The sequence below is a fragment of the Mustelus asterias genome, chromosome 23 (genome assembly GCF_964213995.1).
Source record: "Mustelus asterias chromosome 23, sMusAst1.hap1.1, whole genome shotgun sequence".
NCBI classification, from domain to species: domain Eukaryota; kingdom Metazoa; phylum Chordata; class Chondrichthyes; order Carcharhiniformes; family Triakidae; genus Mustelus; species Mustelus asterias.
This window is the reverse complement of record NC_135823.1, coordinates 27,902,217-27,916,114: the sequence shown is the minus strand read 5'-3', so window position 1 is coordinate 27,916,114 and position 13,898 is coordinate 27,902,217. Positions and strand designations below refer to the sequence as shown.

Sequence of the window (13,898 nt, the reverse complement as noted above, 5' to 3'; positions counted from 1 at the left end):
CACCATAATGAACATAGCAATCAGAATCCGTTCTTTCCAATTCCCGCCCCCAGGAATTCGCTGGCTGCTGTACAGCAAGTTGTTTTGTGGTTAAACAATCTGGGGAACTTTTGGGTTCTCAAAATAACTGTTTTGCAACGGAGTGCAAGTTCAACGTGTTTTTTTTTAAAACCAAAAAATCTATTCCAATTCATTCCATAGTTAAGTACAGAATCTTTAAGACACTCCTGGAAATCCAGCTCTTTGACCAAACATTTTATCTCCTTACATGGCTTGTTGTTGTTGTTTGCTAACTCTCCTTTGAAATGCTTCAGGACATTTTTACTCTGTTAATGGCACAATATACATGCAAATGTACGTACATACATACAGTGTCAACGTATGTGCGCAGTCCTAGAATAAAGGCTTGGACTTGTGGCTTTATTGAGGTTACAATTCAGAAATGCTGTAACTTTCAAATAGTTTTTTTTAACCTTTCGGTACTCAAATTCCAATCAAAAAGCCAACTCAAGCTAAGTCCGACCATGGTCTCCACATGAGGAACGATGAGTCACTCCCGGGCTTGATCTAACGCTTCATCCCAGCCAAAAGGCCGAGATGGCTCTGAAAAAAGGTATCAGGTAAAGCCATGGTCCGACCTCACTGGCCACCCTGACCCTCTACCCCACCCTAGCTTGGGTAAACCACGATCACAACCCTCACCACATCCCCAGTGCAATGGGCTAGCCGCGTCCCCTGCCCAATCATGGTTTCACTCCTGCCAGGAAAAGGAATTCACTCTTTAACAGCTTATAATTGTTTTCAAAGAGAAAAGTAACAGTTGGTTATAAACAAGTATCTACTGCCCAGTGCAACACATCTTGGTCACATGATACATCAACTTAGCATATAGTTTAGAGGAAAGCATAATTAAATCACTTTATTTCCGTTAATGATCCAGTGTGCTAGTAAGATTAACAATAAACTTTCTCCCCACTGTTTTGCATTAGCCTACTGATTGGAGGCGACATTAATCGTCTTGAGAGATCAACATTAGATCCACTCACTTCCCCCCAGCCCAACATCATATAGAAATGCAGTATAAACTTGTACAGTATCTCTAAAAATGAATTGAAAAAAACATTACAGTTATATAAACAAACCAAACAGTTTAATGAGTGTTGTGTTTGTGTTAGATAGAGAGTTCATTCCTGAAAACAAAATGCAACATTCTACTCAAAGCCCTATTACAATGACCATAATATAGATATTTAGCTGCAGATCTCAACCCAAAGGAAAGCCAGGTCAGCAGACAGGAGATGAATGGCCTGTTCAGCATCTGGCCACCATTCACTTGATGAACCTTGCTCACTCATTCTCGTAAATGGAGTGACCTAAATGACTAAATTCTGACTCTTCCTCTTTCATTTTCAAGGTCACGACAGTTGTAGCAATGATATCTTATCAGGAGGACGATCAATCAAGTCAAATTACAAACGGATTTGAATGATGGGAGATATTTAGTGATAGAAATTGTAAAACCATTGTATGGAACAAGGGAAAGTTCATTACAGCAAAGGCTGAGTGCAGTAAACTGGGCTGATTTATTTGCTGGAACAGGACAGATTGCAGAATCACTAAAATAAATAATCTGGGTTAATACAGTAGGAAACATAACATGCTTTATTACAAATTGATTCAAAAATAATTTGATGGAAAGTGCCAGGTCATTGTGGCATACAGCTGGTAGTCTCTGAATCCTTACCAACTAGAGTCAACACAGGGCCACTTTTAGAGCTCCTCACAGCTGCTAGAGACTTGGGAACAGAAAGGACGTAATCCTCGCAACCGGGGATAGTATAGGGTGCTTCTGACAAGGCCAATTCTGAATAAATTTATTGTCAATCCATGCCGTTAGAGTCTCAGGAGAGAATCAAAGCAACTCAAACACTGGCAAAGTACACAGCAATGAAGCAATCCTGTTTTCCATGAAATGTGTACTCTAGGTGTGAGTTACAAAAGTGTAATGGTTTGGATCCTGTTCAGGAAGGCTGCAAAGTAAAATCAAGCTCACGTTTCAGAGTATAGAAAGTGAGTCTGTTTTAAGTGTGGTGATACTGGTTCACATCGCAATCGTCTCTACCTCAACACCTCAAGCAATTCATCTCCTTTCCTGACCATTTTCCCATACGGGTGTCAGCCATGGCTCTGTGTTAGCAATCTCACCTCTGAACCAGATTGTATGTGGGACCAGGGACTTGAACGTATAATCTCTACGGACACCCTAGTGCAGTAATGAGTGAATGTGGACCGTCAAGAAGTGCCCTGTTTCAGATAAGGTGTTAAACCCAGGATCTGTGCGTGTTCTCCGATGTACGTGAAAGATCCCATTGCACTATTCAAAGAAAGCCAGGGCAGTTTCCCCTGGTGTCCTGGCCAATATTGATCTCTCCGCCAACTGGATGGCCTGGTCATTACCACATTGCTGTCTCTGGACGCTGGCTGTGCACAGATTTAACTATATTGGTGATTTGGAGTTGGGGACCAAATGTAGTGTGTCAAACTTTGCAGATGACACTAAGATGAGTGGCAGAGCGAAATGTGCAGAGGATGCTGAAAGTCTGCAAAGGGATATAGATAGTCTAAGTGAGTGGACAAGGGTCTGACAGATGGAGTACAATGTTGGTAAATGTGAGGTCATCCATTTTGGTAGGAATAACAGCAAAATGGACTATTATTTAAATGGTAAGAAAATTGCAGCATGCTGCTGTGCAGAGGGACCTTGGTGTCCTTGTGCATGAATCACAAAAAGTTGGTTTGCAGGTGCAGCAGGTAATTAAAGCGGCAAATGGAATTTTGTTCTTCATTGCTAGAGGGATAGAGTTTAAAAACAGTGAGGTTATATAAGGTGCTGGTGAGGCCACACCTAGAGTTCTGTGTACAGTTCTGGTCTCCTTACTTGAGAAAGGATATACTGGCACTGGAGGGGGTACAGAGGACATTCACTAGGTTGATTCCGGTGTTTAAAGGATTGGCTTATGAGGAGAGACTAGGCTGGGGTTATACTCATTGAAATTCAGAAGAACGAGGGGATATCTTATAGAAACATATAAGATTATGAAGGGAATAGATCAGATAGAAGCAGGGAAGTTGTTTCCACTGGCAGGTAAAACCAGAACTAGGGGGCATGGCCTCAAAATAAGGGGGAGCAGGTTTAGGACTGAGTTGAGGAGGAACTTCTTCAAAGGGTTGTGAATCTGTGGAATTCCCTGCCCAGTAAAGCAGGCTACCTCATTGAATGTTTTTAAGGCAAGGATAGATAAATTTTTGAACAGTAAAGGAATTAAGGGTTATGGTGAGCAGGTGGGTAAGTGGACCTGAGTCCACAAAAAGATCAGCCATGATCTTATTGAATGGTGGAGCAGGCTCAAGGGGCCAGATGGCCTACTCCTGCTCCTAGTTCTTATGTTCTTATGTTATATTATCACAGTGATTACACTTTGACTGTAAGATACCTTGGAAGTGTCTGATGTGGTGAAAGGTGTGCGAGAAACACTAGTCTTTTTTCCTTCTAAGCTATATATTGGTCTTGAGTAGGCATCATCCCGAGAATATTCTATCCAGGTAAAGGAGGTCAGAATATGAATTATACTCAGGAAATCCTTCATAGTTTACCTGAAGGAGCCCGGGGTTAAAACTGGAATATTCTTTAACTGGGCTAAATAGATTTGAAGTTGAATGGCTGATAATATTGCCCTCAGATGCTGTGATCACCAGCTACTAATGCTCAGCTCATGTTATCAAGAAATTGGATAATCATTCATAAACAGCGCAAAGAAGACAATTGAATAATGTGACTGCTGCAAACTTCCTGCTGCTCCACCGTACTGACTATTTCTTCAAAGTCATTGATTTGAATAATCAGAGACTAGGGGTGGGATTTTCTGGCTGCGCTCACCCCAAGTTCAGAAAATCCTGCCCAAGATCAACGGACTTTTGCATGGTCTGTGTCCCATCCGCCACAGTTCCCATGGTGGGCGGGACAGGAAAATTTCGCCCCAAGACCGAAATTCTCCAGCCATTCATGCCCTGCCAATCGCTGCCAGCAAGGACAGAGAATTTTGCACTCAGCCAAATCTCCATTCACAGCAGCGGACCAGAGAATCCCGCTGGCGTGAACAGCCGGAGAATCCTGTCCAATATATACTGTATTTCTAAAACTGGTTAAATGGATGTTTGCACCACTGGCGCCACCGAAATGTAGCATATGAAACAAATGTCTGTGGGCTACACCTCCTCCTTCTTAATCTACTGGGGTCAACACAGGAAAGGTGGTGAAAGGACATTAGGGAGGTGCGGCCCAGCTGCTGTGGTGTGGGCTAATATTCTGAAATCAGTAAGAGTAAAACGCAAAAGAGGGATTTTATTTGTGTGAACAACCTTGCTGACCTGATGACATGCATCAAATGATGAAAGAGGGTATCACAATATCAAGCTCAGGCACACTGAGTAACCTTAGACCATCCTTGTATACTTTCTAACAGTTGGCTGGATTGAATGTCATTGTCAGAAGCCTCTGAATTAGGTCAATGCCTCAATGGATCAACACCGGCACAAAGCCCGGAAGGAGAGGAATTTTGTTTTTTTTTTAAAAACTACAATCGTCATTTCAATGCGAGTATTACAATACCCTCAACAATGCAATGGGCGGAGAGTGGGACTCTGATTTGGTCTTGCAGAGAGCCAGCACTGACTCAATGAGCCCAATGGTCTCCTTCTGTGATGCAACCATTCTACCAGCCTATTAGGGCTGATGATCAAAAGCTTGGCCAAAGAGGTAGGCTTTATAGAAACAGAGAGATGTAGAGAGGGGCAGAGGTTTAAGGAGAGAATGTCAAAGCTCAACAACTGAAGGCACAGCTTCTCACTGGTGCAGCAGTTAAAATCAGGGGTGTGAGAAGCCAGAATTGGAAAGTAACACAAGAGGAAGACTCTGACTCTGCTAACCGCTCTTGTCAGTGTAGCCTCAAGAGTGTGAGAACAAAACTTCACAAGTACACTTGCACAGGTATAATGCAGTTGATGTTTCATCAAAAAACATGATGGCATATTAATATTTCAGAATTTTCCAGTTGGCTCTGTGGGTTAGGTGAGTCTTACAATGTGTCACGTGTGAGCCATATACATATGATTCTTGGCCTATTCCGCTCATCCTGCCATTAAAGGTAAAACAAAGCATTACAAGGAACTACACAGGAGCATTACAAAGCAAACTCTTGACACTAGGCCACATAAGGTGATATTAGGGCAGATAGATCCAAAGGCTGAGTCAAAGAGTTAGATTTTAAGCAGCATCTTAACTGAGCGAAGAGTGTTCGGCAGAGAGGTTTAAGGAGGAAATTCCACACTTTAGGGCCTTTAGGATGAAAATGTTGAAATTGAGGCATTGCTTAACCAGAAGGCAATGTAGGTCATCGGGCTGATGCGTGAACGGGATTTGTTGTAAGGACACAGATAGCAAGGTTTTAGTTGACCTCAAGTTTAAGCAGGGTTGAATTTGAGGGGGTCAGCCAGGAAATAGTCAAGTTTTGAGGAAACAAAGGAAGGGATAAGGGTCTCAGCAGCAGATGAGCTGAGACTGGGTGGTGTCAAACGGCATTACGGAGTTGGAAATAGGCAGAGTAGATACACGAACAGGAGCTTTTTTCAAATTCATTCATGGGATTAGGGAATGTGATGGCCTTAGACAATTAATCCAGATACTCAGCTAATGTTCTGGGGACCTGGCTTCGAATCCCACCACGGCAGATAGTGGAATTTGAATTCAATAATAAAAAAATTTGAAATCAAGAATCTACTGATGACCGTGAAACCATTCTCGATTGTCGGAAAAACCCATCTGGTTCACTAATGTCCTTTAGGGAAGGAAATCTGCCTTCCTTACCTGGTCTGGCCTACATGTGACTCCAGAGCCACAGTTAACTCTCAACTGCCCTCTAAACAAGAGGAACTAGGGATGGGCAATAAATGCTGGCCAGCCAGCGACACCCATGTCCCACAAATGAATTTTAAAAATGCGTGTGTCACTGGCTAGATCAGCGTTCATGGCCCAATCCTAATTGCCCTTGAGAAGGTGGTGGTGAGTCTCATGATGAGGGGGAGACCCATGGGGAGGGAGAGTGAAGAAATGTACCCCGAATTCTGGCTTTGTAGATCTGTACTTGGCACCGGTGCAAGCCTATTCATCAGAATGAGAGCTGAACTTTCAAAAAAAAAACCAAAGGCATTCAGCACCAAAAGAGTTAACTTCTCCTGTTGAAGTCAGCTGGTGAAAAAAATATTTTTGAACCAATAGAGTCAAAGTACACTTCAATCCCATAATCATTTCCTTCAACTGTTCTGTGCTTATTTGGCACAAAAAAAGGGAAGAGTTTGTGTGTAATCTGCCAAGCCAACCTTAAAATATTTATGACTCATTAACAGAGGAAAATAACACATATACACACAAACACAGCCCCAAGTGCATCGCAACATGCTGTGCCAGCTGATAGTGAGAGTGAAGAATGAAAAAGCAGCACTGACAGGAAAAAGCCTTCAGTGCAACTTACTTCCGTCCAGTGTCAGGTTCACTGTCGTCTATGTTAACCGCTGAGCAGTGAAGGTTGGTGGCACCGCACTTAAGCTTAAGGCAGGCGTAAGGACAGGCAGAGGAGACACGTGTTGGAGCTTTCGGAGGGATTAAAATGATGAAGCTGGACGTACCGCCTGGACAGGTAATAAACATTCACCGCACTCTTGTTACATTTTTGCTGGTAGCTTGGACCTGGAGTGGCTGCACTTGTTTAAACTGCAAGACTGGGAGCTTAATATTTCCTGCGGGTTATTTCTACATTGTAGCAGGTTCAGTCTGCCCATCTGACCGGCAGTTTATTACAAGTGATAACATTCCCCGGGTGGCCCAGCGAACAGGGGGACAAAATGAAATGATTTTCTGGTTCGCAAACAACAAACTAGCTGTTGTGGTAATGTACGGATGTACTGAATTAGAAATTGAATCAGAGCGACAAGCAGGCAGGAAATTGCAGTGAAGTTTTTATTGTATGTGATGCCGGATCAGCAGTGAACAATTGTGTACATTCCTTGTATTGTTTGCTATCAGGAAAGCAGCTTTTTGGCTTGGTTTAATATGTTTATAACCCATCCAATAATACCTACCTCCTCCAAGCATTAAACAGCGTTCGACACTTCTGAGAGTTTTGCATGTAGAATGCAGAACTTTGTGTTCCCCATCGCAGTATTACTTACCAATCCTTCCGCATCTCTCCCCACCAATACTTTTTGCTATTTTGTGCCATTTTAAATATGTCGCATACTACAGTTTCGTGTAAGCCGCAAAAAAAATATTCTGCTTAAATGCTTACCTGCACCAAGTGGTTAGCAGCAATACAGAGGAGAGACTTTTTGTTTGGGAATTGAATTTTTAAGACATCGGGTCTGGGTTGACTCTAACTGTGCACCGTATTGCTGCATCAGTTGTTTTACAGGCTGATTAAAGGCAGTTGAAAAGGAGAGTCAGTGAACTGGAATCGCAAGGATAGAGACAGTCAGAATGGCACATCAGCACTCACATTCAAAGTTCCCCTGAGGGAAGTGCTTGTTTGGGTGAAAGGCTGCATAATTCAGCACTCCAGCGGGTCACCACCCTAACAAGTCAAGAGGAGAGACTGGGACCTAATCTGTATACAGCAGTAATACCCTCCCTACACCTTTCGGCCTCTCCACCGCTCCTTCTTTGAGACACCCCTTAAAACCTGCCTCTTTGACACGCACTTGTCTTAACATCCCTTGATGTGCTCCCTGTCAAATCTTGCCTGGTAACAATCCTGTTCGTTTTAATGTTTATTTGTTCGTGTCACAAGTAGGCTTATGCAATGATGTTCTGTGAAAATCCCCTCGGGAACCTGTTTGGGTACACTAAGGGAGAATTTAGCACGGCCAATGCACCTAATCAGCACGTCTTTCAGACTGTGGGAGGAAACCGGAGCACCCGGAGGAAACCCACACAGACACGGAGAGAATGTGCAGACTCCACACAGTGACCCAAGCCAGGAATCGAACCCGGGTCCCCGGTGCTGTGAGGCAGCAGTGCGGTCCCTGCTTTGTGGTAATTTACTACACTAAAGGTGCTATACAAATGCAAGTTGTTGTTGAGAACCTACAGTCCTTACATTCAACAAAATTGTTTTTAAAATAAAAGAATACTTGAGCAGCAATTGTCCTGATTGATATATCTGCCTGTGCTGTGGGAGTAGTCAAGGTTTTGTTAAAAGTCCATTAACATCTTTTCGAAGCAACTGTTATTTTATTTAGTGATTCAGATTTGCATCAATGGGATTTGTGGTTGGAGCCTCGTGTTAATTGAAGTGGGGGTTATTGTAAAGGCAAAAATAATTCTGACTTGATGAATTTCACAGCAAAAGGCGGCAGGGTGGCACAGTGGTTAGCACAGCTGCCTCACGGCGCCAGGGATTTGGGTTCGATTCCAGCCTTGGGTGACTGTGTGGTATTTGCACGTTCTCCCCATATCTGCGTGGGTTTCCTCCAGTTTCCTCCCACAGTCTAAAGATGTGCGGGTTTGGTGGATTGACCATGCTAAATTGCCCCTTAGTGTCCCAAGACATGTAGTTTAGGGGGATTAGCTGTGGTAAATGTGCAGGGTTACAGAGATAGGGGAGTGGGCCTTCGTAAAATGCTCTTTCAGAGAGTCAGTGCATACTTGATGGGCTGAATGGCCTCCTTCTGTACTGTAGTGATTCGATAGTTCAATGGTTCTAAATTATGGAAGTAGAAATGGCTACTTCTAGCCATTAAAATATTCTTGAGCATCAATAGTACAACTGAAAGCTCTCAGTTCAGCCTTCCAGATGACCAGAGTCCTTTAACAATTCATGTAACGCTGCTTTATGATCCCAAACATGCAACTACCAGGAATGAAAGCTACTCACCAATTAATCACAGGCCTCTATTTTAATTATCTCAAATACCTAAACTCCCTATTCGCAATGCTGTCTACTCTACATCGGAGAGACCAAACGTAGACTGGGTGACCACTCTGCTGAACACCTTTGGTCCGTCCGCAAGTAGGACCCAGACCTTCCTGTCGCTTACCACTTCAACACATCACCCTGCTCTCTTGTCCACATGTCCATCCTTGGCCTTTTGCAATGTTCTAGCGAACCCCAACGCAAATTGGAGGAGGCTCTATTCTCTCCCCACAGATTCTGTCAGACCTGCTGAGATTTTCCAGCATTTTCTGTTTCTGTTTCAGATTCCAGTATCTGGATAAAAATCATATCTGGACAATTTTCCTTTTCCATTTTCCTACATACTTTATATTTTTTTTGTTAGTTATAAAGCTATATTTACCTCTTGCCAATTCTCCATGTGCTTTCCAGTATTCTCATGGTAGGTAGAAGGTCTAGTGTTGGATCTAGTCCATTGCCTCTATGAAACTGGACAACAACTCAGGACAAACCATTTTCTTCCCAAACCATCTTCACATTGCACTCCATTGCGGCTGGGCATCTCACAATGTCGGCAACCGACAAAGACAACCTCATGCCAAGAGGTAAAATCTCAGGGTTCTGCTGTGGACCTCTGACATTATCTTTATCACTTCCCTTTCCAAGCACAACTGTCTCCAGCATGTCAACTGGGATGGCAGGTTCCCTTTCCTAATGGTGACCCAGCTGGATCATTGTTACAGTTCAGCAGCTTTCTTGCACACGTTCTCTTCTTGAGCTATCATATAACTTACTCCAATTGATAGCTTGCTGTGGTGGGATTCAAACTCTTTTCCTCTGACTTGTTAGTACAGTCCCACAACCACTACACTCTCCTACTCCTCCAGTGGGATTGTTGCAATGAATGGATAGAATGGAATGGTCAGCAGGCAGCCATCGAAGCAATGTGCACTTTTATAACATCTTAGAATCACAGAATCCCTACAGTGCAGAAGGAGGCCATTCAGCCCATCAAGTCAGCACCAACAACAATCCCACCCAGGCCCTATCCTTGTAATGTATTTACCCTGCTAGGCCCCCTGACACTAAGGGGCAATTTAACATGGCCTATCAATCTAACCTGCACATCTTTGGACTGTGGGAGGAAACCGGAGTACCCGGATGGAGGAAACCCATGCAGACACGGGAAGACCATGCAAACTCCACATAGACAGTGACCCAAGACCAGAATTGAACCCCGGGTCCCTAGTGCTGTGAGGTAGCAGTGCTAACCACTGTGCCACCTTATCGTGCCAAAAACATCTTGAAGCATTTCACACAGCGAATTTCTTCTAAAAGGCAAGTGGACATTGGTGTCCTCCAGCACAGCAATGAGATGAATGCTTTTCAGAGTAGTGACTGGGAGAGCAACAGTGACCACAATGGTCAGAGAATACCTTAGTCTTATATAAATAGTCCCGTGGGATTTTTAATATCCAACTAAACCTCTAGAACAAGCAGACTGGACCATGGTTTGCTACAACAATTCGAACCTTCTTTCTTTGAATCATAGAATTCCTGTGCAGAAGGAGGTCATTCGGTCCATTGAGCCTGCATCGACGACAATCCCATCCAGGCCCTATCCCACGCAGGCCTGCTAGTCCCCCTGACTCTGAGGGGCAATTTAGCATGGCCAATCAACCTAAGCTGCATATCTTTGGAGTGAGAGGAAACTGGAGGAAACCCACGCAGACGCAGAGAGAAAGTGCAAACTCCACACAGACAATCACCTAAGGCCGGAATTGAATCCTGGCACTGTGAGGTAGCAGTGCTAACCACTGTGCCACATTGCCGCCCTGAGTTCATGCGCACCACAAAAGGCTGTTCGCACAGGCAAGCCCTCGCATTCTATGGACTGAAATGTGACCCTGTGCAAATAGTGCCTATGAGGCAGCCTGCCTAGAGTTAAGAATAAAGCTTATTGTAAAGACACTGGAAATGGTGTGTGCTGCCCAAGCTCTCCAAAGATTAATACACTGACAAACGGTACAAGTCAAGCTGAAAGATAGCAATTCATTTTTTACTCAAGACATGGATGCAAAGTAAAGGGCGGCACGGTGGCACAGTGGTTAGCATTGCTACCTCACAGCGCCAGGGACCCGGGGTTCAATTCTGGCCTCGGGTCAGTCTATGTGGAGTTTGCACGTTCTCCTCGTGTCTGCGAGGGTTTCCTCCAGTTGCTCCGGTTTCCTCCCAAAGTCCAAAGATGTGCGGGTTAGGTTGATTGGCCATGCTAAATTGACCCTACTGTCAGGGGGATTAGCAGGGTAAATATATGGGATTACGGGAATAGGGCCTGGTTGGGATTGTGGTCGATGCAGACTTGATGGGCCGAATGGCCTCCTTCTGCACTGTAGGGATTCTATGATTCTAAAGTCTTGTTACGCATTCTGCGACGAACTCTGGACCATTAATTCCTGATGAAAAGCTTTATGCCAGCAATAAACTCCAAAAAGGGTGACTTCCAGCCTCCAGGCCACAAAGTGGTATGATGAGAAAGGAATTAAAATAAACTTTAGGCACATAGCTAGTTTATGAGCTTATTGTTCCCTTTTCAAAGTCAAACCAATACAAAATGACAGAATGTATCATTGCGATTAGTAAAACTTGGCTTGTCCAGACAATGCACTTTCACAACAAGTTAGCGGATAGAGTCGGCTTCGACTAACACGATTATAATGTGGACAGTATGGTAGTATAATGGATAAAATGACTAGTTATGTTCTAAACAACATCTGCTAAAGCCATCAAACTCTTTGGATTTTGATGCAGCGCAAGGAAGCCTGCAAGCAGTTATCATTGGGAATGAATTATTTCCCTTAAGAGGATCGGTTCAAGGAATACCTTCCCAGCAGGCAGTCACCACAGCTCATTTGACATTGCTAGGAATTCCATAAAATATTGAATTTTGGGATTATGAACCGATGGTCTAACCAAAACAATACCTCCATGGATGCAGCACTCCCTCTCTTCTGTGCCAAAGCCTGGTACAGGGTTTGAACAGCCTCAAATTCACAATCAAGCAATTTTTAACGATCAAGCATATCTAGTGATCTAAAATTACACAGCACAAGAGGCCACTCAGCCCATCATGCCTGCGCTGGCTCTTTGAAAAAGCTATGTAATTAATCCCATTATTCCTGCTTTAACCCCATAACTGTACAAAATGTTTTTCTTTTCCCCCCATATCTCCTCGTGTGATTTGGTGTCATTTTGTTTTCCTGACAAGGCACATGCGGAGCACTTTGGCATACTGTGCTATGGTAAAGGCACTATACAAATAAAAGTTGTTGTTGTTTATGGGTTAATTTATGCGACTGAAGAGGTTGGTAAATTCACTCACATTGTTACACAAGGACCATGTGACGGAATGTGACCCACTGCGCAAATTTAACTTCTGACGGCACAAATGAAACGTTCCCAATTTCTGATTTAATTCTGGCCCGTTCGTATGGGATCCATGTGGACTATTTTGTTGCAAGCAGGAGATAGTGAAATCTGCTTGTAGGAGCGCCTGAAAATTATTTTGTAGCAAAAGATTAAAAGACACGCGGTCCTCTTCCAGGCTACCAGCTTCTGCATTTCGGGTTGGCTTTATGAAATGTTAAGGTCATCAGATTGTTGGTCTGCTAGTTTGGCAGAGTCTGTGGGAGTGGGATAAGAGTCTGTGTGTTGTAGCATTGAGGGCTACCATGAGAATGGACTGAGGCAAACCCATTCACCTCACTGTAAAAGGGGAGGTGATGCTCTAGTGGTATTATTGCTAGACTATTAATCCAGAAACTCCGCTAATGTTCTGGGGACCTGGGTTCGAATCCCACCATGGCAGGTGGTGGAATTTAAATAAATTTTAAAAATCTGGAATTAAGGATCTGCTGATGACCATGAAACCATTGTCGATTGTCAGAAAAACCCATCTGGGTTCACTAATGTCCTTTAGGGAAGGAAATCTGGTGTCCTCACCGGGTCTGGCCTACATGTGACTCCAGAGCCACAGCAATGTGGTTGACTCTCAACTGCCCTCCAAGGTCAACAAGGGATGGGCAATAAATGTTGGCCAGCCAGCGACGCCCATGTCCCACGAATGAATAAAAAAAAATTCCTACCAACGCAATTAATCCGAACTAAAGTTATTCTGCCTGACCCTTTAAAATTAAGATGCAGATTCTCCACATTCCTGGGTGAGTGGGGGGGGGGGGGCTGTTGACAAATAAAAAGGTTTTTCCTGCAGAAAGGGAGGATACAGTAGGTTATTCCCCCACACATTCTAGTGAAAGATACACATTTATATAGCAGCTTTCACAACCTCACGACATCCCAACGTGCTGTCAGTGCTTCCTGAAATCTGGCCATTGTTGTGATTCAGAATTTGCAGTCACTAATTTGCACACAGCAAGCTCCCACAAACAGCAATGTGATATTGACCAGACAATCTGTTTCAGTGACACTGGTGACTTGGACACCAGGGAGAACTCACCTGTTCTTCTTCTAATAGTGCCATGCGATCTTTTACATCCATCTCGGAGGGCAGACAGGGCCTCAGTGTCTTTCAGATGAAAATTTAAACTGAGTGTCAATCTAGATTCTGTTCTTAGATCCCCGCAATGGGACATGAACCCACAACCTTCTGACTCGAGAGGCAGCAGTGCAACCTTGGAGCCAGAAATCTGTGAGCTGCCCTCTGAATTGCAGAGTATTGATGGGGGAAAGGAGAGGGAAGCTTTGTTTCTGCTATAGTAATAGCTTAGCACACACTGTTGACCTGTTCAACAATCAGAGAGGACACAGCATTGGAGGAATAGATAAAAGACCGAGTCAGGGGTCCCTCTCAAACTAATGACAATCGTACTGGACTGT

At 43.8% G+C, this 13,898-nt stretch overlaps 2 protein-coding genes across 3 annotated transcripts in view; one reads left to right on the top strand and one right to left on the bottom strand.

Moving 5' to 3' along the window:
• The window catches only part of chlsn (cholesin), a 352,112-nt gene that overhangs the window by 103,526 nt on the left and 234,688 nt on the right, over positions 1 to 13,898 (bottom strand). The window lies entirely within an intron of this gene.
• gpr146 (G protein-coupled receptor 146) overlaps positions 1 to 13,898 on the top strand; it is a 92,669-nt gene that overhangs the window by 74,420 nt on the left and 4,351 nt on the right. Inside the window, exon 1 of one of the 2 annotated variants that reach the window (XM_078240179.1) lies at positions 6,472 to 6,752. The exons of the other annotated variant lie outside the window; for it this stretch is intronic. The gene's annotated coding sequence lies outside the window, so the exon portion shown is untranslated. Of the gene's footprint in view, positions 1 to 6,471; positions 6,753 to 13,898 lie in introns of those variants that run through there. 2 annotated transcript variants of the gene reach the window in all.